The sequence below is a fragment of the Oryx dammah genome, unplaced genomic scaffold (assembly GCF_014754425.2).
Source record: "Oryx dammah isolate SB20612 unplaced genomic scaffold, SCBI_Odam_1.1 HiC_scaffold_1, whole genome shotgun sequence".
NCBI lineage: Eukaryota > Metazoa > Chordata > Mammalia > Artiodactyla > Bovidae > Oryx > Oryx dammah.
Window position 1 is genome coordinate 25,867,171 of NW_024070185.1, and position 25,308 is coordinate 25,892,478.

The window sequence follows — 25,308 nt, forward strand, 5'->3', positions numbered from 1 at the left end:
GGGTCCCAGGAGGCCCCTGCTTTGCCAGGCATTGACCCTGGACTTGCTGCATCCTAGGAAGGAACCCAGGCAGGGTCCTGGGTGTTTGTTCAAGGTATTTTTGCCTTCCAAGGGCCCTATCCTACATAAAACATCGATTATATTTTAAGACTCTCTTGGTATAAAGAGAAATATAAACTTGGTTAGATTCATTTTTAAGTCATTCTTATTATATTCATTTTTTTCTTCTGATTTTCAAAGAAACTAAAATTAAAACATTTTTGTGGATCCATGCACATACCTTTGGTCCTGATCTGGGAAGGGCAGCAGGGACTATTTACCAAACAATCCAGAAATGTTTCAGAATGTCAGCTCCAGGTGTAGCCCTACTGCTGTGTCCCAGCTGAGCATCAGCTTTGCAGCAGGCAAAAGACCACCTAAATGTGTGTTTTCAGAGGAAGGGCTTAATACAGACAGTTGAACGATTTAGTTATTTACACATGTTGCTCTCTAAGTAAAATTGAAAAAGAAAACATAAACCCACAGGAATAGTTTGCATTTTCTATTGCCGCACAGGTGCACGCAAGTGCATGGGGAATGGTTAGGGAGGACAGACACAGAACTGAGTGCAATGGCCACCGGCGGAGAAGGGAGAAGCAGTTCAGGAGCTCAAAGCAGGTCAAAGGGGAACTCCTACTTTATTTGATAGTGCTGGCTGCTTTACAGAAGAATTCATGTCATGCATTACTTATGTAAAAAACATTGAACAATTAATTAGAGGAAAAATATGCCATCTGGCTTAGTGAGGGCTAATCATAGTCCCAAAAGATCTGTCCTTAGGAACTGTGATATCTATAGGTGAGTTGCTAAGCACAGGGTCCAGTATTCCTGCCTGGAGAACCCCATGGACAGAGGAGCCTGGCAGGCTACAGTCCATAGAGTTGCAAAGAATGGGACGTGACTTAGTGACTGAACAACAGCAACAGCTGAATTGGTAAGCGCAGGGTCCCTCGAGCCAGGCTGACCCAGCCCTGTCACTGACAAGTTCCTCAGCCCCTCAGGGCCTCCGTTTCCTTAGCTATAAAATGGATGGGATAATTATAATCTACTCACAATGTTATTGTTAGGATCAAGTGAGTTAGTACACAAAAGCTAATGTGCAAAACTCTTCATTGGAATAATGGCTGGTACATATTATCACATTTTAATTCATTATGAGTGTTATCATTAATTATTTTCATTTTTAACAAGTTCTCATAAGTATGCCCTTCAACAAGTAGTACAGAAGTTGGAAAGCCCTTACTGTGTTTCAGCAGGCTCAGGAGATTGAGTGCAAGCCAGCAGGTAAGGGGAAGAGGAATGCCTTACCAGGTTTGGTACTTTACCACAGGTTGAGCTGCTGAGATGAGTGGAGAGTCCTGAGATGCCGGCTCTCTGCGGACAAGGACCAGCTGTGTGTTAATCTGCTAGTCCATCTCAGAAAAGAGAGGCAGGTTTCATTCTGTACTGACTCTTTGCGACCCCATGGCTGTATCCTGCCAGGCTCCTCTGTCCATGGGATTCTCCAGGCGAGAATACTGGAGTGGGGTTGCCATGCCCTCCTCCAGGGAATCTTCTCGACCCAGGGATCGAACCCACGTCTCTTGAGTCTCCGGCATTGGCAGGCAGGTTCTTTACCACTAACACCACCTGTGAACCCCAAGAATCACAGAATCTGGTGACATTTCTCTACTCTTCTCTATATTTGTGGGAGTAAATGAATGACCAATTAGCATATTTGTCTAAAGAGATGCTAGGTATTATAACAACATGTGTCAAGGCAAAAATGGGGCAAAGAGAGGCACTTTACAGTTGACCAAAAGCTTTTTTGTGAATTTGTCCTTTGTTCATGGTATAATTTTATTTGAACTACTGTTTTAAGGTAGTTAAATCACTACTGTCATTTTATAAAGAAGGAAAAAGAGACTCACAAAAGTTTGGAATCTGCCTTGAGGTGACATGGTGACATGGTAACAAGTGAGGCATGCAATCCAGGTCCTATGGCTTTTGTCTTCTTCCTGCTGAACTAGACCAAGAGGGACAGGATGGGGATGCTTGAAATCTCCCTCACTGGTCTCAATGGAAGACATGAGGCTGAGGGAGAAGAGAGGCTTGTGTTCCTGAGGTGAAAAAACAAGCATGGTATATGCGGTGGAGAATGATCTGAGAATGCTTCACCCCAAATGGAAGGCAAAAAATACAAAAACACGCTCCTCAAAGCCATGCCAGATTCAGTTAGGTCTGGTCTGATCCAGCTACGTCACTGCTGAAGCTGCCATCTATAGCTTTCTTTTCTTTTTTTTTTAATTGGAGGATATTTGCTCTGCAATGTTGTACTGGTTTCTGATATACAACTCAAACTAGCTATAAGTATATATATCTATGTATCCCTTCCTCTTGAGCCCCCCCCACCCATCCCACTCCTTTAGGCTGTCACAGAGCAATCAGTTTAACTGAAGTGGAAGAACCTACAGTCTGTTGTACAGAGTGAAGCAAGCTTAGAAAGAGAAAAACAAACATCGTATAATGAAACATATATATGAAACCTAGAAAAATGGTACAGATGAAACTATTTGCAGGGCAGGAATAGAGATGCAGATGTAGAGAACAGAATTGGGCACACAGTGGGGAAAGAAGGGGGTGGGACAAATCTCCAGCCTTCTGGGTGCTGTTTCAACTCGCTCCTGCGACTGCTGTAAACTTGGAGAGGATGTGCATGGTGTGGTCAACGGGGGTGTGTCTCCCCCCATCTCTAGCTGGTCATTTTATGGGCGACATGCAAGAATTTGGCAAGTTTACCTAAATCAATAGTTAAATGCCAGAGTGTGAATACTGACAGAAAAATCTCTCTCTCTTTTTTTTTATTTTAAGGAGCTTTCCTGGTTGTTTTCCTTTGAAGAAAAGTATTAGCAAGCAGTGATGGAGGGGGGCTGCGCATGTGACAGTGCAAACACTAAACATTTCAAGGCACTGCGCTGCTTTTCCCGATTACACAGATCTACAAGCTCTCACTGGAGTTGATTAGAGACGGATGCCTAATAACATCACAGATCAGCAAGGAATTGAGTTCCTGGCATCTTTCCACCGTTGCTCCTATGCTAGTTACTAGTCATGCTGGTTAACCCATGCCACCTAGAAGCTAACTACATTCCCCAACATGAAGCACTAAGATAGGAAAATCCTGTTAAATGCTAAATAGAGTACAGCTAGGTATCCCAAAATACACGACAGTTTACAAAGTACTTTGGGGGAGGGACTATGTGAAACAATAATTTTAGAGGGTATGAACATATTTTAATGCATATTCAAAAAGGATACAGTTATATATATCAAACTTGTGCTTTTTATAAATATATTTGCATAGAGGGAGAGGTTGAAGCCAATAGCAACATCAGGTAATTCACCTGATGTGTTAAACACATATATATGGAATCTAGAAAAATGGTACTGACAAACCTATTTGCAGGATAGGAATAGAGATGTAGACATAGAGAAAAGATGACACAGCTGGGGAAAGAGAGGGTGGGATGAATTAAGAGAGTAGCATTGAAACATATATATTACCATATGTAAAATAGATAGCTAGTGGGAAATGGCTGTATAACACAGGGAGCTCAACCTGAGCTCTCTGGTTCTCTGTGATAACCTAGATGGGTGGGATGGGATGGGAGGTGGGAGGGAGGTTCAGGAGGGAAGGGAAATATGTATGCCTATGGCTGATTCATGTTGATATATGGAAGAAACCAACACAATATTGTAAAGCAATTATCCTCCAATTAATTTTTTTTTATGTTATGGTGATGATGTATCAATGCCTGGTAACTGGCATGTATTGTAGCACAAAAAGCACTGAATTGAGAATAGGTACCATAGGCCAATTGGAAATAGTTAAGCAGTAATTAATAATAGTGTTCTTGAAGTTAGGGACTGTGTTTTCATTATGATTACACACGTTAGCTATTACTGCTGTACCAAATAACCACAAACTCAGTGGCTTGAAAAAAAGTGAAAGTGGTAGTCACTCAGTCTTGTCTGACCCAAGGACTGCAACCAGCAGGACTGTAACCCCAAGGACTATAGCCAGCCAGGCTCCTCTGTCCATGAAACTCCCCAGGCAAGAATATTAGAGTAGGTTGCCATTCCCTTCTCCAGAGGATCTTCCCACCACAGGGATCAAACACATCTCCTATCATCTTAACAGTGGTAGAAATCAGAAGTCAGGGCTACAATCACAGATTCAGTACAGCTGTGTTCCTTCCTAAGGTTCTAGGGGAGAATCTGTTCTTTGTCTCTTCCAGCTTCTAGAGAATGCGTGCATTCTTTTGCTTATAGCTTCATCGCTCCACCCCTTGCTCCATCATCACATCTCCCTCTCTGACTCTTGCTCTCCTTCTTCCCTCTTTCACTTTTAAAGACACCTGTGTTTACATTGGGTCCAGTGGAAAATCCAGGAGACACTCCTTATCTTGAGCCAGAACTCAAGCTGCAGGTTCTCTTTTGCCATGTATGGTAACACGGTCACTGGTTCTGGGCATACCTGTGGGGGTGGGGTGGGCATTATTCTGCCTCCCACAGAAATGGTATCTCTAGGATGTAGAACATGCCTGACATAGCACACTCAGTAAGTGTCTATGAAATGCATTATAAGAATTTTGTTGTTATAGGTGGCTCTGTTATTTCAAGACTGCTTAGATGTATCCGTGCCTTTCCTATTTAGCTGTCATCTAACCTAAATGAGGAAGCCAAAGACTTCAGAGGTTAAATAATTTGACTAAGGTATTGCAGGTAGTCAGCTGGGAGTTAAGAAACAAACTCAGGTCTGTAATGATCTCAGAGCCTTTGCTTTGGCCACTATATTATTTTACTCCATTCAATCTCTCTGAGCTTCATTTTCTTCATCAGTAAAAATAGAGGGTATAGCAGGTGACCTTTGAGGCTCCTGCCAGTTTAATGAACCATTATTTTTTTTCTACGTTTAAATAGGCTTTTAAAGTATGAAACTGTCAGTCATTATTACCTCCAGGATTATCCTCTGAGTTGCTGAAGTTATCACTTTTAACGGCTAGCAGAAATGAAATAGTAACATGATTTCCTTCGAATATACCTGCTCTAGGTCCTTTCTAACCACTAAATTGCTATTAAAATTGAAAAAGAATGACCTGATTTATATAAACCATATACATCTTTTTTTTAATAGGAAAATGTTTTTTTATTTTATTTTTTTGAATTTTTAAAAAATTTTAATTGGAGGCTAATTACTTTACAATATTGTGGTGATTTTTTGCCATACATTGACATGAACCAGCCATGTGTGTACATGTGTTCCCCATCCTGAACCCCCCTCCCACCTCTCTCCCCATCCCATGCCTCAGGGTCATCCCAGGACACCAGCCCTGAGCACCCTGTCTCATGCATTGAACCTGGACTGACGATCTATTTCACATATGATAATATACATGTTTCAATGCCATTCTCTCAAATCATCCCACCCTCGCCTTCTCCCACAGAATCCAAAAGACTGTTCTATACATCTGTATCTCTTTTGCTGTCTCGCATATAGGGTCATCATTACCATCTTTCTAAATTCCATATGTATGCGTTAATATGCTGTAGTGGTGTTTTTCTTTCTGACTTACTTCACTCTATATAATAGGCTCCAGTTTCATCCACCTCATTAGAACTGATTCAAATGCATTCTTTCTAACAACTGAGTAATATTCCATTGTGTATATGTACTATAACTTTCTTATCCATTCATCTGCTGATGGATAGATGCTTCCATGTCCTCAGTTCAGTTCAGTTCAGTTCAATCACTCAGTCGTGTCTGACTCTTTGCGACCCCATGAATCGCAGCATGCCAGGCCTCCCTGTCCATCACCAACTCCTGGAGTTCCATGTCCTAGCTATTGTAAATAGTGCTGTGATGAACACTGGGGTACACGTGTCTCTTTCCATTCTGGTTTCCTTGGTGTGCATGCCAAGCAGTGGGATTGCTGGGTCATAAGGCAGTTCTATTTCCAGTTTTTTAAGGAATCTCCCCACTGTTCTCCATAGTGGCTGTACTAGTTTGCATTCCCACTGACAGTGTAAGAAGGTTCCCTTTTCTCCACACCCTCTCCAGCATTTATTATTTGTAGACTTTTTGATAGCAGCCATTATGACTGGCATGAGATGGTACCTCATTGTGGTTTTGATTTGCATTTCTCTGATAATGAGTGACATTGAGCATCTTTTCATGTATTAGCCATTTGTATGTCTTCTTTGGAGAAATGTCTGTTCAGTTCTTCAGCCCATTTTTTGATTGGGTCACTTATTTTTCTGGAATTGATCTGCAGGAGTTGCTTGTATACTTTTGAGATTAATTCTTTGTCATTTGCTTCATTTGCTATTATTTTCTCCCATTCTGAAGGCTGTCTTTTCACCTTGCTTATAGTTTCCTTCATTGTGCAATTGCTTTTAAGTTTAATTAGGTCCCATTTGTTTATCTTTTTCTATAAATGCCCCCTTCCCAAATTCCAATTTGATGTCCTTAAAAATGGCAGAATAATGGTTTAGAAATTTTATTGAGAAACACCTATTATAAAGTAGAATTGTAGTTAAGTGCAGAAAAAAATGATAGAATTAGAAAACTATGATTTACAAATCCCAATGGGAATGTCAAATACTGTGAATAAATACCAAAACTGTAGAATAAAAGAGAGTTTTTTAGTTGGTGGAATTGATAATGGGAACTGGAATAATCAGACCTGAACAAAATGACCAGTTTTAACATTTATGTAAGTTGGAATGTCAGACATTATCTGTCTCATGATGTAATGCATTAGGAGTGTACACAGCACCTATGAAATGCTGTCTAAACAATTTCACCTAAGTTATTGAAACTCTGTATCTAACCACAGTTGTCCAGGATGAGAGAGACAAATTAAATTACAACACAAAGAGGGAATCAGCCAAATCCAGAATCTCAAAATGCAACTTCCCAATGTAACTAAGAAATCAATGGCATAAGAAAAAAAGAATGAGTTAAGAAAAAGAGATAATAGAGGCAAAACCTTTGAATGTAACAGATGACCTTTACATTCAAACAAACTAAATGTAAAAAGACTTCTTTGAGAAGGCCTACATCTGGCCATGAAGAAGTAGCAAAGATTTCATTTACCTTCCCCAAACAGAAAACTAGAAAAACACTACAAGGGTTAGACATTCTAAAGGGAAAGATTAGTGAAGACACAGTAATAAAAGTTATCCAAATGAAGCAGAAAAAGACTGACTGCACTTTAGTGATCTGTGAGACAACAGCAAGTAGTTTACCATATGTGTTAATAATATGTTAAATATGTTCTGTTTAAATAAAGGCTGAACATTTTCTGAATTGGGTGATTTGTTGTTCAGCCACTCAGTCATGTCCAACTTTTGCAACTCCATGAACTGCAGCATGCCAAGCTTCCCGGTCCTTCACTATCTCCCAGAGTCTGCTCAAACTCATGTCCACTGAGTCAGTGATGCTATCCAACCATCTCAGCCTGTCACCCCCTTCTCCTCCAATATATTCAGGGTTGATTTCCTTTAGGATTGACTGGTTTGATCTCCTTGCAGTCCAAGGGACTCTCAAGAGTCTTCTCTATCACTACAGTTCGAAAGAATCAATTCTTCATCATTCCAACTCACATCCACACATGACTACTGGGAAAACTGTTGCTTTTGATGCTACAGAATTTGATGATACACAAAGCTCAATTAGTCCAGAAAAGCAATTTTGAAAAAGAAAAACCAAAAAACCTCATCAAGACACATTACTTAAGTGGAACTAGGGTAAGAAATAAAATAGATTTCTTGTCATTAACTATGTGAGCCAGAAGGAAGTGGAACAATATCTTTTAAAGTACTGAGAGGAGCTGGGCTTGGAGGGGACTTTTATCAACCTAATTCTAAATCCAGCAAAAATGTCTATCAAAAATGAAGGAAAAATTTTTCACAGAAACAAAAATTCAGACAGAATTCATTTCTAGATGCTCTAAATGACACAATTTGTTAAAGGAAGTTCCCTGAAGAAGTAAAATGATACCAGACAGAAACTCAGATCTTCACAAAGGAAAGAAGGACACCAGCAATGGGAAATAGACAGATAAATATTTAAAACTTTCCCATTTTGAGTTTCACTTAAGAGATCAGGCAAAACTAGTAACAATACATTGTAGAGTTTATAACGTAAGTATGTTTAAGAAAATAATAGCAATGTATTGTGGGTTTATAATGTGGTATAAACACAGTAGTGAAAGGATGGGATGGGAGAAATGAAAATAGATTGTTATAAGTGTCTTTCATTTTTCCATGAAATAATATTAAAAAAATTTTAAGTTAATGAGGAATACTATGAACATATAGCAACCACAAAAAAACTAAATCAGCAAGGTCTAACTGACAAGCTTTTAAGCCAGTAATGGCCATAAAATGAAATCATGGAAAATTCCCAATCCAAAAGAAGGAAAGAAAAAAGGGAAAACAAGGAACCAAGAACAGATATGATAAATACAAAAACAAATAGCAAGATGGTTGATTAAACCCAAATAGATCCATAATTACCTTAAATGTGAAGGATATATACTACAACAAAAGCAAACATATTTGTCATGAATAAAAAGGCAAAAGAAACCATTTGTTGTCTACAAAAATGAAAAATGAGGAGAAAAATGTAAAATGGAAAAGGAGGGAAAAGTAAGCCATAGAAACACTAATCATGATCATGTCAGTGAACAGCTTATGATGCTTTCTTGTTTTTCTTGTGAGATGATGCTGTGCAATAATTCCTAGAACAAAAAGGGTCTATCTGACATAAACAGATGGAGAGATATGCCATATTCCTGGGTAGGAAGAATCAATATTGTAAAAATGACTATACTAACAAATACAATGTATAGATTCAATGTGATCCTTATCAAATTACCAACAGCATTTTTCACAGAACTAGAACAAAAAACTTCACAACTCATATGGAAATGCAAAAGATCCTGAATACCCAAAAAGAGTCTTGAGAAAGAAGAATGGAGCTGGAGGAATCAACCTTCCTGACCAGCTTATACTACAAAGCTACAGTCATCAAGACACTATGGTACTGGCACAAAAACAGAAATATAGACGAATGGAACAAGATAGAAAGCCCAGAAATAAACCCATGCACCTATGGGTGCCTTATTTTTGACAAAGGAGGCAAGAACATACAATGGGACAAAGACAGCCTCTTCAACAGGAAAACTGGACAGCTACATGTAAAAGAATGAAATCAGAACACCTCCTAACACAATACCCAAAGATAAACTCAAAATGGATTAAAGAACTAAATGTAAGACCAGAAACAATAAAACTCTTAGAGGAAAACATAGGCAGAACTCTCGATGACATAAATCAAAGCAAGATCCTCTATGACCCATCTCCTTGAGTAATGGAAATAAAAACAAAAGTACACAAGCGGGACCTGATTAAACTTAAGAGCTTTTGCACTGCAAAGGAAACTATAAGCAATGTGAAAAGACAACACTCAGCATGAGAGAAAATAATAACAAATGAAACAACTGACAAAGGATTAATTTCCAAAATATACAAGTAGCTCATACAACTCATTACCAGAAAAACAAACAACCCAATCAAAAAGTGGGAAAAAGACTAAACAGACCCTTCTCCAAAGAAGACATACAGATGGCTAACAAACACATGAAAAATGCTCAACATTGTTCATTATTAGAGAAATGTAAATCAAAACTACAATGAGACATCACCTCACACCAGTCAGAATGGCCATCATCAAAAAGTCTACAAACAATAAATGCTGGAAAGGGTGTGGAGAAAAGGGAATGATCTTGCACTGTTGGTGGGAATTTAAATTGAGACAGCCTCTATGGAAGATGGTATGGAGATTCCTTAAAAAACTAGGAATAAAACCGCCATATGACCCAGCAATCCCCCTCCTAGGCATACACCCTGAGGAAAACAAAATTGAAAAAGATGCATGCATCCCATTGTTCATTGTAGCACTATTTACAATAGCTAGAACATGGAAGCAACCTAGATGTCCATCGACAGATGAATGGATAAAGAAGTTGTGGTACATATACACAATGGAATATTACTCAGCCATAAAAAGGAGCACCTTTGAGTCAGTTCAAATGAGGCAGACGAAACTAGAACCTACTATACAGAGTGAAGTGAGTTAGAAAGAGAAGATAAATATCATATTCTGACACACATATACAGAGTCTAGAAAAATGGTACTGAAGAATTCATTTACAGCACAGCAATGGAGAAACAGACATAGAGAATAGACTTACGGACATGGGGAGAGGAGAGGAGTGGGTGAGATGTATGGAGAGAGTAACATGGAAACTTACATTACCATATGTAAAATAGATAGCCAATGGGAATTTGCTGTATGGCTCAGGAAACTCAAACAGGGGCTCTGTATCAACTTAGAGGGGTGGGATGGGGAGGGAGAAGGGAGGGAGGTTCAAACGGGAAGAGATATATGTATACCTATGGCTGATTCATGTTGAGGTTTGACAGAAAACAGCAAAATTCTGTAAAGTAATTATCCTTCAATAAAAAGTAAATAATTTTTTTAAAGGGACCATCAAATATGCACATGACATCTTCAAAACTGAGGAACAGAGAATGCTAGCAGGTACCAGAGAGCACACGGGAGAGAGATGCGAAGGCTTTCTGCATTTCATCTGGTGTGGAATTCAAGCTAAATGAGCAGCTAGGTGAAGGTCAAAGCAGGGCCCATAGCTGGCTAGGTTGGATTTCCTCTGAAACAGTCGAATTTCTCATCTGTTTATGAAGCATGTGCTGTTTCAGACCTCCTCCTCAGCAACAAAGAGCCTGTCCAAAAAGCGTGAACCAAGAATTAGAAAAAGTAGGCCAGGGACATTCTAAATAATGATTTCATACTTTGGATTTATCCTGGGTTTCCCTGAGTTTCCAGGGTAACCATTTATTGTGAAGTCTTGGCATCTTTTGGGTTAAGTTATAGGGTAAAATCCTGTAAAATTAGTGGAGCAGAGCTCCTTTGAGGTCCTCGAGTGTATCAGGCAGCCCAGGCCAAGGTTTGGCTCAGGAACCACAGCTTGTCCTCCACTCCCACCCTCTGTGCGCTGGGATGGAGAAGCAATGGAACAGGTTTCACCAAATCTTCAGAATTATTTTACCATTCAGGACAGGCTAGTATAGGGAGCAACAGAGGGAAAACGTTATTTGCTACTCTTTATATTAATTCATAGCACTTTAGCAAGGAGCATGATGAAGACCTTAACCTGGAGATCTTTCTTAGGAACCCTGGGAAAAGGAGTTTGGCCATCAGGAAAACTGTGTGCAGGAGAGCATCTCGATCTCTTGGGAGAAAAGTGAAGGAAATCTCAGCAGAAATATTAACCATGCTCATTTCACCTTCTCACCCTATTCTCCACCTTGAACAAAGAGTAGGGAAGACATTTCCCCCAGGAAAAGGTGACTCTTCAACAAAGAAAGGCAGAACAAATCTCTGCTTCCAGCCCCTGAAAGGGTGGTCCTGAAACAGGCTAGTTGTGCTGAGACATAGGATACTGAGCCCATCTTAGAATAGAGATTCAGTGAGGAATGGTGTGTTTCAAAGGCTGATGTTGCACTATGATTCTCACTCTGGGGAGCCTAGCATGATCTCCTCAGTAGCAAGAGAGACATATAGACATCATCTACTTATAAACTTTCACCTTATATACCTTTAAAATTATAAGCAAAGTGACAGCCCAAAGCACAAGACTCTGAACTCTACCACTACTACAGATGTTGTTGCTGGTCATGTTGGTCATTTAGGTCTCAGCCATCCTTTGGTTTGTTAGTCCACACCCTGATTGCTTCTGTTTTCCTTATTTTTTGTATGTGCTTAATTTTTGATGAGTACAGAGACACGGAGATCTTTGAAAGTGCCATTAATAAAAGGTTATGATGACAATGGAAATAAAGCTCAAAACTTTTTAAAAAATGACAAGTGGCAAAAAGATTACAGAAGTACACAGATTTGTGAGATGAGTCGTCTCTCAGTAGGAACAATTCTGAAGGACAAAGAGGAAACCATGAAAAGTGAAAACCTCTGGGTCTAAGCAAAGGATAGTAATCAGCAAGAGACAAGGGAAAGTGATTGATGAAATGGAATAGTGTTAATATCAAAAGACTGTTAGCCTAATACTAATTCAGGAGAAGGCCAGGAGGGTACTGGAGAACTTAACTATAAAAGTCGGCTACAGAAACTTTTCTGTCTCAATAGTTCCTATGGTTTCATTGTTTAGAGGCTCTTATGAGTCTGTGAATCAGAATGGGAGTTGATTGGGCTATCGGTATGAATACTGTCACTGCTGAGATATTTCTGACATCACTTGCTGATGTCATGGGGTCGGGTGAAGTAGGAACTCTGGGATAAGGAGTTTGGCCACCTTAGGTGGAGTAATCTGATCTAAAATGACCTATAAATGGAAGTGGTCCTGCCACAATAGAAATTTGATACGGTTGACACTGGTTTACTTTTCCAAAAAATGCCCCAGTAGAATACAGGTCAGTACAAAGTAAAACAAGATGCCTACTTTTAAAGTTTAAACCCTTAATCATGAAGGACTTAGGAACAAAAGGACATACAAATAGCCCTTTAAACCCAACCTTTGTGCAAGCAGAGGTTTGGGGTGGATTACAGCTATCTTGTGGAGCTCTGATTGAGGTGTCATCACTGGGGCTGGTCCACCACAGAGACATCCATGCCAATGGAGATAAGGATGGTGGCAGTTCTCAGCAGAGAATTTGACACTCAGTTTTGAATGTGGAAAGGCAGAGGGAACAGGGAGTTATAAGGGCAGCAGAGGAGGAGTCTCTCAGAACCACAAGAAATTTCAGGAAAAGAATTTAAAAGAGTTTATGTATTCTTCCCAAGTCTACCCTTTAGCAAAATAGGGGAATGAGTTGGCAAGGGAGAAATCCCACAGCCTCCGTGATTCTACCTCCAAGACCAGTCGGGTTCCATGAAAAAGGGCCACTGTTCTCACATGCCCACTGAGCAAGTGAAAATGTGTTTAAAGTGCTCAAAAGATACTTTATTGAGTGCATGATAGGTGTGCACTGAAGGACTGAAATGAAGGGAAAATTCATTGAACATAATTGTTAACTCTCACTAAGTGATACAAAGAACAATCTTTGTTTACTGGGTTTATTTGGCAATGAGGTTAAGGAAAAACTAAGATGAGTTTAAATTAAAATACAGAGTAAACTAAACTGATCTCTATACACAAAAGAATAGAAATTTGAGGGAAGGGGGATGAGGGGTAAATGGGCTACAGGGAGGAATGATAAATGAGTTAGAGACCAAGGGGGAGGAAACTCCTGGTTTGGGGAATCGCCACAGTACTTTAAGAAGAAAGATGCCGAGTTTCCATTGAGATTTTTATGCTGTGCAACCTTAGTCCTAAGCCTTGAGTGAAGACTGCCATACACAGTCCTGAGTCGGGGTTCTCTGGATGAAAAAGGATTAAGATTGTACCCAGGAATATACAGTATACAGTGCTGCAAAGGAACGTGAGAAATCCAGCGTAGCCCAGAGAACTCACTACAGGTAAGAATTCTAAAAGAAAGCCTCACAATCACGATCATCACCATCCCCCTGCCCCACATACACTCCTACTCATCACCACCATCACCACTGAGAATTTCTCATATGTAATAAGACATCAGATATGTCACTATATATTTCATGTGGTTCAAACTGAGTGTATCTAAATATTAAAGGGCAAAGTAGCCGGAACACGTGGAGATCTGGGACATGGAAACAGCTGAAATCTGAGTCTACACTCTAACAGAGCACCCTGAGCTCGGTCACTAGGAGCAGCACAGTTTCTGGTTTTGTCCTGTTTTTATTCCATTTCACTTAATGCCTGATGGAGCATTTCTGAGAGATGTGAAGAAAAGTCCCAGAAGAAAAAACTTGAGTAGCTTACAGGCCTGGAGACAGTGAACCTTCCTCTATTAGAGGGATCCCTGGGCAATTTCTCGATGCCTTGGGGAAAGATGCTCATTGCTCCTAATTCTTCTGGCAGAATCGCTGTGTATGTAAATATATTTACTTTCCATCTTCCATTCGCATGGGAATAGGATGCAGAAAACTTCCCCAGCGATCACCGATGTTTAGAGCCTCTGAGAAGTCAGATAACTTAAAAATGAACCCAGGGTGAGGACATGCTGGATGTCTTAGAGATATCTAATTGTGAAGAACTCTAACAGTGCTAGAAATTAATTCTTTATCTAAAGAAGGCTTCTGATACTTCTTCAGGAACTTGTAATTTTTAATTGTTGCTTTTGTTTTTTTATTTAAGCTCTGATAGAATATAGAATGTAATATGGAATCTGACAAAGTGCTAAACCCAACAGCTTTGGTTTTTCTGTTCAGGACGTGTGCTTAATCATTTCCATGATCAAAATACATAATTACTTGTACACACCAGACATGAGATTAACAGTTCCACAGGATTCTGTTTCTTCAGCTTGTCTCAAGACAGCCTATAATTCCTATCTCCCTCATAAACTGTGGTCAAAGTCTTTGTGCTTATATCTGAAGTGTTTTCCAACATGACATCTTTTAACTCTAATACTTTTGCAAAGTATCTTCCTTTTCCCAATAAGTTGGCTCCTGAAAAGCAGTATACACCCTGGATGTTTGCAAATCAAATGTATATTAAAGATAACCGGAAACTTAGTCTTCATAAAGACTCTAGCAAAAAGTAAAGAAATTTTGTAGTGTAAACAATGGCCCCTAATTCATTGGTTCTATAAGCTTATATGTAAGCAGACTTTCTTTAAGTCAATTATATCTACATACTTTAAAATGTGATGTTATTTTTTTTGTTGCCAAACTACTATTAAACTACCTATGACCTCTTTTCATCCCCCCAATCCCAATTAAACTAGAACTCTGCAATCCTATAGCACATCTCAGCCACGTGATACACTGGTGTCCCATTTGCACTTCTTTTCCTTATAGAATGACTTTCTAATTGGCTTAAGTATAAAATAATTGTGTCACAAAAGAAAAATGCCCATTATCATTAAATCTGCACTCTGGACCATTAACATTAACACAGAGGGAGGAGGAGCTAAGGAAGACTGGGTCCTCTAAACCCCCAGCCTAAGATTAAATGTGTACTAATCTATCATTGTATCTGTCTATAAAAGCATTCTGCTGCTGCCTCAGCCTTCACACTGTATGGAACCAGTTCATATATATTTCCCATTTGGGGCTATGGGCAAAGTTCCACCGAGGTCTGGTCCAACAACCTCCCCCAGGGCTTTCAGGGTCATAAGTCCTGCAGGTTTACGATGGTTTGGTTTTAACTTCTGACTACATTGGGCAAGATTTTACATACCTGATGATAGCAAGCCTTGCTGTGGGCCAAAAAGCCTTGCAATCCAATTGGTGGTAAGTCCTGCTAATTCCCTAAAGCCTAGCAAGGAAGCTGAGAAAAAGGATAAAACACACAAAAAAATAGAATTGTTGCTAGGCGTACACAATCTGGCCGTCAGGAAGTGTTCGAGGATTGATTTGAAAAAAAAAAAAATGTATGCTTGTGAATTTTTATGTAGAGAACGTGTCTTGTGAATTCCATGGCCGTGCTGCACTTGACCATGGTGTCCCCACAACTCATTTTGCAAATCTTGGGGAATCAAAGACTTGAATCCTGGAAGTCATAACCAGTAAAGGGACCACTGGACCAGCAAGAGCTCCCTGACTTTTGACAACATGCTTCCATCTTCCATGAAACATTTCCTGACCATTCTTTCTCTTTCAAACCTACCTGGTATTTTCAATGGGTTAAAACATGTTTAGAAATATACCTTCTGAAGATATCTTTGGGTGTTGTTTATGGTTCTGATTAATTATCTCAACCTTACATTTATTTTGCTTCCCAGAAATAAAGGGCACCAAAAAAGTTCATTTACCCTTATTTCTTCTTTTCTTCCTTTTTTTTTAAAGATTATATTTGGACCCAAATATCAACCTATGGATTAAGAGAGGCCCCGTTTGCAAAAAGATCTGAGAGTTCTCTAGTAGGACTATGTTACATTCCAATACACTCTCAAAATGTCACTCTCCAACAGCCTCCCCCTCCTAGCTCTAATCTAAAACCAGACATGTAATCACTAAAATATTCCATACTTCTTATATGAAATGAAGGAAGGAGATGGGTTTTGATCAGGAGTGAGATGTGCCTCAGTCACATCTGATGAAATGTTTCACGTGACAAACTCAGCTACTACCAGAGTTTTGGGGGGCTTTTTTTTAAGCGATTTTTTTTTTCTCTACATGCTTTCAGCACTGTCATTAAATGTTTGACTCTTTAGGTTCATCCTGGTGGGAGGGGGTGTGGTAGTAAAACTTCTTAAGCCTTTTTTCTGGGGATAATTATTCAACAAATATTTCTTGAATTTTCACCAAGTTTTAGCCTGTGCTCCAGGTCGGAGAAGATTTGTAAGCCATGCAAGATATTTTGGTTCCTCTCAATAAGCTCATAATTAAGATCGGGAAAGAGAGCTAAGAGCGTGAGGCAACACTCAGCATACACAGTGGTGTATCATGGAGGTCAGGTTACCCAGTTCATCTCGTATCAATGGTTCAGAACCTCTTCTGGGTCCAGAGGCACTTGATGGTTCAGAAGAAGACTTTGTAGTCTCTCCCCAGAAATAAGCATATGGTTTATACACACAAAATTTCACATGGATTCCAAAGAAGAGAGGGATGGTCCATGAAATTCCTGAAATCCACTCACAAATATAGAAGCAATTTATGGATCCCTCCCCTAAGAACTATTGAAGTTCAGAGGAGAAGCTCAGTGAATTCAAAGGGAAGTTAAATATGGTTAAGGGAAGGCATTAGGATTTAAAATTTACTTTGGATGGCTGATGAGATTTAGGAGAAGGGAAAGGAAAGGAATCTTTATGAGAGACATAGTAAGTAGCTTACATAAGTCATCTCATTTAATCTACAGAGTAAGTCAGCGAAGAAGGTTCTTTGTCCCCTATGCTGGATGGAAGAAATGAACACTGGGGAAGCCCCATAAATTTCCCAAGATGACTCTCAGCTATTTAATTCCTTAGCTGAAGTGAAACAAACATCTATGTGAAAATAGATTCCAAGCTATTTCTACTACACACTCCATTGAAGAGAAGAGACAACAAATCTTGTCTAACCTAATGAGCATGTGCTCTAGTGTGTATACATGGAGAGGGTGGAGGTGAGGAGGAGTGGAAGAATTCTTTTCCAGCTCTCTAGGAGCGATACATACTCTACCATTATTATATTAGATGAACTGAGGACATCTAGTAAAGCTAGGAGTGAAGTATGGTGACTTTCCTTTTCAGGTCACTATATGATTTGGGGTATAAAACAGGATTACTGTTTTCAACTTTCTGTTCTGTCCTGGTACTAAGATAATACCCATTTTACATGTGACTTGTCCATACTTTCTATTAGGGAGACTATATAACATCACACCACCAACCTTGGAATGGGCCTTGGGAATCAATAGCTTTGGCCAATGGAATATGAGTGGAAGTGTTGTTGTGCCAGTTCAGAGCCAAGGCTTCAAATAGGGGTGTTTTCTTTTATCCCTCCTGATCCTCTACCCTCTATCATAAAGACAATATGCCATAGCTAGTGGGATGAGAGGATACATGGAGCAGATGGGAACCTAGCTTGTAGCCTAGAGGCAGTTCTAGCTGAGCCCCGTTAAGCCATCAAAGCTATAGCTGACTTGCAGAACTGTGAGAAGTAAGTGGGGTAAGTGATTGAGATTTTGAGGCTGTTTGTTACCACAGAAAACCCTGACTTTTGAAGCATGACCTCATTTTGAGACCAACCAGTAGGCTAAGTGTCACCAGAGAAATTCAAACAACATCAGGGAAAATTCCAGAACCAACCTGATGTAACTAGATTGCCTCAAGTCAGGGATAATGTGGACAAGATAGGACTCTTGACCTCTTTTCTCTACTGTCAACACAGGGCTTAGCCTCTAGAAAGATGGTTGGAGGCTAAAGATCTTTCGAGGAAGGTATTCTTGGTGAAACAATCCAAGCTGAATTAAATTCAAGAATATGATTTGACTGTAGGTTTTCTCTTTTCTTCCTCTTCCTCAATGCAGAGGAGGCATAAAATATATATGACAAAAAATATAGAGAACTGAAAACCTTAGTACACAAAGTTGGCAACCAGAGTGAATAATAGCGTGTGCTGTTCTTTTAGAATCCCTATGCATATACAGAAACCATCACACACGTACTAGCTCTTACCAATGATTTCTGTGAGCACACTGTTTTAGTAATTGGTCACACAGTCTCAAAGTCAACCCTGACAGGGCCTAATTAGCATTCTCTCATTCTCTCTTGAGGGTTGTGTAGATGATGGTGTACCAGTGAACAGGCAGATGACTACCAGCTTCTCATTAACACTACTCCAAGACCTACTTACTTTCGTGCAGTTAAAAGTCAGTCTGTGGCCTCAGCAAAAAGACTTTTAAAGACATTTTAACAACCATGTAAAGGCTATGAGATTCAGCTAAAGCGGTCCGAAAGGGGAAATTCATAGTGATGCAGGCCTTTCTCAAAAGTTAAGAAAAATCTCAATAAACAACCTAACCTACCACCTAAAAGAATTAGAAAAAGAAGAACAAACAACACCTAAGGTGAATAGAAGAAAACAATAAAGATTAGGGAGAAAATAAACTAGAGATTAAAAAATAGAAAAAAATCAGTAAAACCAAGAGCTTATTTTTTGAAAGAATAAACAAAATTGATAAACCTCTGGCCAGGCCCACCAGAAAGAAAAGAGAAAGAACACAAATAAAATAAGAAATGAAAAAAGAGAAATTGTTGGTTGATACCAATACTGCAGAAATATAAAAGAACAATAAGAGAATACTATGAACGATTATATACCAACAAATTTGACAATCTAGAAGAAATGGACATGTTTCTAGAAACATACAGCCCACCAAAACTGAATCAAGAAGAAATAAATAATTTGAACAAATTGATCACTAGGAGTGAAATAGAAACTGTAATTTAAAATTCCATGCAAACAAAAATTCAAGATCGGATGACTTCACTGGGGAATTCTACCAAACATATAAAGACGAACTTACACTGATCCTTCTCAAGCTCTCCTAAAAACTAAAGAGGAAGGAACACTCTCAAAGTCATTCTATAAAGCCACCATCACCTTGTTACCAAAACTAGACAAAGACACTACCAACAAAGAAAATGACAGGCCAATATCTTTGATGAACATAGATGCAAAAATCCCCAATAAAATATTAACAAACTGAATCCAAGAATACTTAAAAAGAATCATACACCATGATCAAGTTGGATTTATCCCAGGGTCACAAGGATGGTTCAACGTTTGCAAATCAATCAATGTGACATACAGTATCAACAAAAGAAAAGACAAAAGCCACATGATCATCTCAATAGATGCAGAAAAAGCATTTGATAAAATTCAATACCCATTTATAATAAAAAAAAAACTCTTACCAAAGTGAGGACAGAGGGTATATACCTCAGCATAATAAAAGCTATTTATTACAGACTCACAGTCTACATAATACTCAACTATGAAAACTGAAAGTCTTTCTGTTAAAATCTGGAATGAGATAAGAATGCCCACTCTCACCACTTCAACTTAAAACAGGGCTTCCAATAAGTGGAAGTCCCTAGCCACAAAAATCAGATAAGAAAAAGAAATAAAGGATATTTAAATTGGAAGGGAAAAGGCAAAAGTGTCATTATATGCAGATAACATGATACTATGTATAGAAAACCCTAAAAAGTCCACACAAAAACTACTAGAACTAAAAACAAGTTAAGCAAGGTAGCATGATATAAGATTAACATAGAGAAATATATTGCATTTCTTTACAATAACAGTTGTCAGAAAGAGAAAGTAAAAATAAATCCCATTAAAATCACATCAAAAAAACAAAACAAAACACTCCACAATTTAGGAATTAAACCTGGCCAGTGAGGTGAAACTCTTTTTTGTTTTTAATTTATTTATTTTAATTGGAGGCTAATTACTTTACAATATTGTAGTGGTTTTTTGCCATACATTGACATGAATCAGCCATGGTGTACATGTGTTCCCCATCCTGAACACCCCCCCCACCTCCTTCCCCATCCCATCCCTCAAGTCATCCCAGTGCACCAGCGCTGAGCACCCTGTCTCATGCAACGAACCTGGACTGCAGTTATTTCATGTATGATAATATACATGTTTCAATGCTGTTCTCTCAAATCATCCCACCCTTGTCTTCTCCCACAGAGTCTAAAAGTCTGTTTTTTACATCTGTGTCTCTTTTGCTATCTCACATATAGGGTCATCATTACCATCTTTCTAAATTCCATATATATGCGTTAATATACTGTACTGGTGTTTTTCTTTCTGACTTACTTCATTAAGGAAATTGAAGATGATTCAAAGAAATGGAAAATATATCCCATGCTCTTAAAGAAGAATTAATATTGTTTAAATGTTCATACAACCCAAAGTAATCTACAGATTTAATGTTATCCCTATCAAATTATTCATAACATTTTCACAGAACTAGAACAAATAATTCCAAAATTTAATGGCACCACAAAAGACCTAGAATTGGCAAAGCAATCCTGAGGGGGAAAAAGCAGCTGGAAGCATAACTTCCTCAGACTTCGGACAATACTACAAAGGTTCAAGAACCAAAATGAAAAAATATTGGCATAAAAGCAGACATATAGAGCAATGGAATAGAATAGAAAATCCAAAAATAAACTCATACACCTAAGGTCAATTAATCTTCTACAATCTTCAAGCCAGGTATACAATGAAGAAAAGAGAGTCTCTTCAGCAAGTAGAGTTGGGATATAAGGACACCTACATGTAAATCTTTGAAGTTAGAACATTTCCTCACATCATACACAAAAATAATCTTGAAATGGCTTAAAGATTTAAATATGAGACAGGACATAATAAACCTCCTAAATGAAAACACAGGCAAAACATTCTCTGAAATATGTCATAGCAACATTTTCTTAAGTCACTCTTCCAAGGCAAAAGAAGTAAAAGCAAAAATTCAAAAAAAAAAAAAAAGAACCTAATAAAACTTAGCAAGATTTCAACGAGCAAAGGAAACTATAAACAAAAGGAAAGGACAACCTATGGAATGAGAGAAAATATTTGCAAACCATGAGACTGACAGGACTTAATTTCCAAAATATATAAACAGCTCATACAGCTCAATATCAAAAAAACAAACAACCCAATAAAAAAATGAGCAAAAACCCTAAATCGACATTTCTCCAAAGGAGAGACACAGATGGCCAATAGGTAGATGAATGCTCAATACTGCTAATTATTAGAAAAACTCAAATCGAAACTATACCAAGGTATCACCTCATACCAGTTAGGATGACTGTCATCAAAAACTCTACAAATAGTAAATGCTTGAGAGGATGTGGGGAAAAGGAACCCTTCCTTCTACAGTTTGCAGAAATGTGAACTGGTACTGCCACAATGGAGAATACCATGGAGGTTCCTTAAAACACTTAAATTAGAGCTACTATTTGATCTAGCAATCCCACTTCTGGACATAAATCTGGAGAAAACTTTCATTTGAAAAGACATATGCACTGCAATGTTCATAGCAGCACTATTAATAATAGCCCAGACATGGAAGCAACCCAAGTGTCCATCAACAGATGAATGGATAAAGAAGAGTGGAATATTTACACAGTGAAATACTATTCAGCAATAGAAAAGAAAGAAAGAATGTCGCTTGCAGCAACATGGATGGGGCTAGAAATTAGCATACTAAATGAAGTAAGTCAGACAGAGAAAGACAAATATCATATGATATCACTTATTCTGGAATCTAAACTATACAAATGAACTCAGGTATAAAACAGAAACCACTCACAGACATAAAAATCCAAACAGATACACATTACTCCATATAAAATAATAACAAGATCCTATTGTACAGCACAGGGAATTATATTTAATATCTTATAATAATGTATGGGCTTCCTTGGTGGCTCAGACAGTAAAGAATCAGACCTGGGTTCGATCCCTGGGTTGAGAAAATCCCCTGGAGGAGGGCGTGGCAACCCACTCCAGTATTCTTGCTGGAGAATCTTCACGGGCAGAGGAGCCTGGTGGGTTACAGTCCATAGCATCGCAAAGAGTTGGGCACAACTGAGTGACTAAGCACAACACAGCATATAATAACCTACAATAGAAAAGAATCTGAAAAGGAATATATGTGTGTGTGTGTGTATGGAACTGAATCACTTTGCTGAACACCAGAATCTAACAAAACACTGTAAATCAACTCTACTTCAACAACAACAAAGTGTGTGAACCAAAAATAATAATAATAATAATACATTCTATACTTTTTACTTGATCCTGCCTCTCAGCTATTCTACTAAAACTACAGAGGACCTGGCTCAGAGCCCTTGAGTGCTGGTGAAGCAGGACAGTGCGAGGAGATCCTCTCACGTGCATCTTTTTGTTCCACCCAACCAAATGCATCCTGACACCCTGACAACACATCACCAGTGTGTAGAACATCCCATCAGATGGAGTCTAGACTGATGCTTATTCACTTCAGGTTTTGTAAAGGGAGCTACTTGGACTCTGCAGTTTTGGCTGCATGACTGTGCCGGGCTTTAGCAACTCAAACGTTGGCGCCTAAGCCCTGCTCCAGTGCCAAACATTTGTCTGCACTCTGTTCCCATGCAGCAGGGACTCGGCTCTGTCAACATCCCTGTCACGGGAGGAAGGCACTCCTTTTCCCATTCTGCCATGGGACATGTGTCCCGTGGCAGTGAAGCCAAAGAGGCTGGGCACACGTCTTGAAGTGAGCTGCAGGGCTGGTCCTCAGGGGAATCAGAAAAACTGGTCCGCAGCCCTCAGTAATTGACCCCTGAGCGGGGAGGACACAAACTCACAATCTGCTCTCAGAGTTGTGTGGCTTTTACATTCACGTGTTTCTAAGCTCTGCAGTTGGATTAGAATTTATAGGATCTCTCTACATATGGTGAATGGGCTGAAAGGTCAGATGGTTTCACCAATGTAGCCTTTCGGTCAATGCAGCCTCCCCAGACAATGAGAAACTGTGTTACAGGAAACCTTTCCTCAATTAGAAGCCTCCCTGCCTTAGAGAGCTCATCGCAGCTCAGTAGACCTTTCTTTCCTGTCAGCTAAGTGATGCATTATCTACAAGGATATCAACACAGCCATATTTTGGACTAAAGGTTTTTTGACTTTGAAGAAATGGAGATTGGGAGAAAGTTGGATTTAAAATGCCATCTGGCTTAGAGGCCTTTATTCAACCTCTCTAATCAGTTCAACAAAATACCTATAAATACACAGAAACAAATGCAAACTTATGCCACCAGCAAAACTGGAACTAAATAACCTATTTTCAGAATCTAGGATCAACTTCCATTAACTGCAAGACTGGCAAAATTGGATTAAAACCACAAACCACAACGCCTGGTGCTATAACCACAGAAATAGAGCAAACTTCCCTGTGCCACGCTGAAAACAGACGGGAGGAGGGAAGTGGTCCCTGCCCTTCTCCATATCTGATCCCTGGGCTCAGACATGCCAGAGACTACTAACTAGGTAACAGGGGCCTTCTCTCTCTGTGGTGACGTTCTCTGGAGACTTGTGCCATCCTCATCTACCTCTCATCCTGGCCCAACACTTTCTCTCTTATATTTAGTCAGATATAGGAATTCCCAGCAAATGCATGGAAAGTACAATTCTCTAAATCACAACAGGCAGCACTGCTCTCCAGAAGCAGTCCCAGGAAGGGCACACTCGGAAGTGACAGCCTTTTAGGATTTCCATCAGGGTCAGCTGTCAGGAGGCGGGAGTGAGGTGAAATGAAATGTCAGTCTAACAGGAGCCCATGAGACTTCTCAGCCTAGGGTTTGGGGAGGGTCTAGGAGCTGTGATCGTGAACATGTTCTTCAGCTGCTCATATGAAGAATGAGCTTGAAGACAAACCACAGACTCTATTTATGAAAAATACTGTATCTTCCATTCTTTAAAAATAAGAAAAGTGAAAAACTAACATCAGGCCTATTTAAAACGTTAGACAAAAAAATAAATAAGTAAAAGGACATTGACTCTGAAGACTTACAGGATGAACCAAAATTTGAAAATGATTTTTTATAGTAGGAAATTTTAGAGAAGCATGTCTCATCCTCAGTAAGAAGACAGAGAGGAGAGAAAAGCACCTTGAAAATTGGCTACAGTGATAAACCAACAAATGAGAGGAAATGAATGATGAGCAGGTAAGAGTTCTACCAAGAGCACTGACAGAGCTGTGACCTATCCAAAAATGCTGCCTTGATTAGTGGAACTAAATAGAGGGAAAAGAAATGAGCTTTCCAAAGCTGCTGAGCCTGCCCTTTGGTCAATGGCAAGGAAAAAGCTCACCACGGGAGAGGGAGAAAATCAAGAAACCACTGGGTCTGTAAAGAGAACAACTAGAATGGACACACACCTTTCTAACTAGTGAGTCTTAGGTGCCCCAAGTCCAGGTCTGTGTGGACTTCCCAGGTCCAGGCAGAAATGAGGGTATGCTGCAATGGGGGGCTTATTTTGTACTGAGGGAGCACTTCTCTATCAAGGAATTGAGAGCAGATCTTCTCATAACTCTCTCAGCAAATATGGGGAGAGGGGACCCAAATGGTGATGCCCACTTCCATGGTTCAACAGGAAAAAAAACCTATGGGATGTCAACGAACATCTGGAGAGTCAGCCAGCACAAGCAGCCTACAGGAATTTGCAGAGATAGCTGTGTTCCTGGGTGGGCAACCACACATTCCATGATGTGAAGCATCTATATTTAGTTCCTGGTGTCATGTTAGATATGATTTACTCTGAATTCCTTATTATGCCTCTCCCACAAATCAAATCATGCTACAGTATGCACTTAATTGGGGTTGAAATCCTTCCAAACATGTTTGGTGCTTGTTAACTTCCTCCTTCTTTGAGGTTAATCAAAAGACAATGATGAAAATCTTCACCACCAGCCATCTAAAGAGAAATAGATGAAGTGCTAAAAGAATAACACCCAGAGTTAGAACTGTGACAAACATCATCAATCAGATCCCTGCAGGCTGACCACACCTCCAGCTGTGAGGCTGTCGGGCCTCATCAGCTCCATAGGGCTGGGCTGGAGC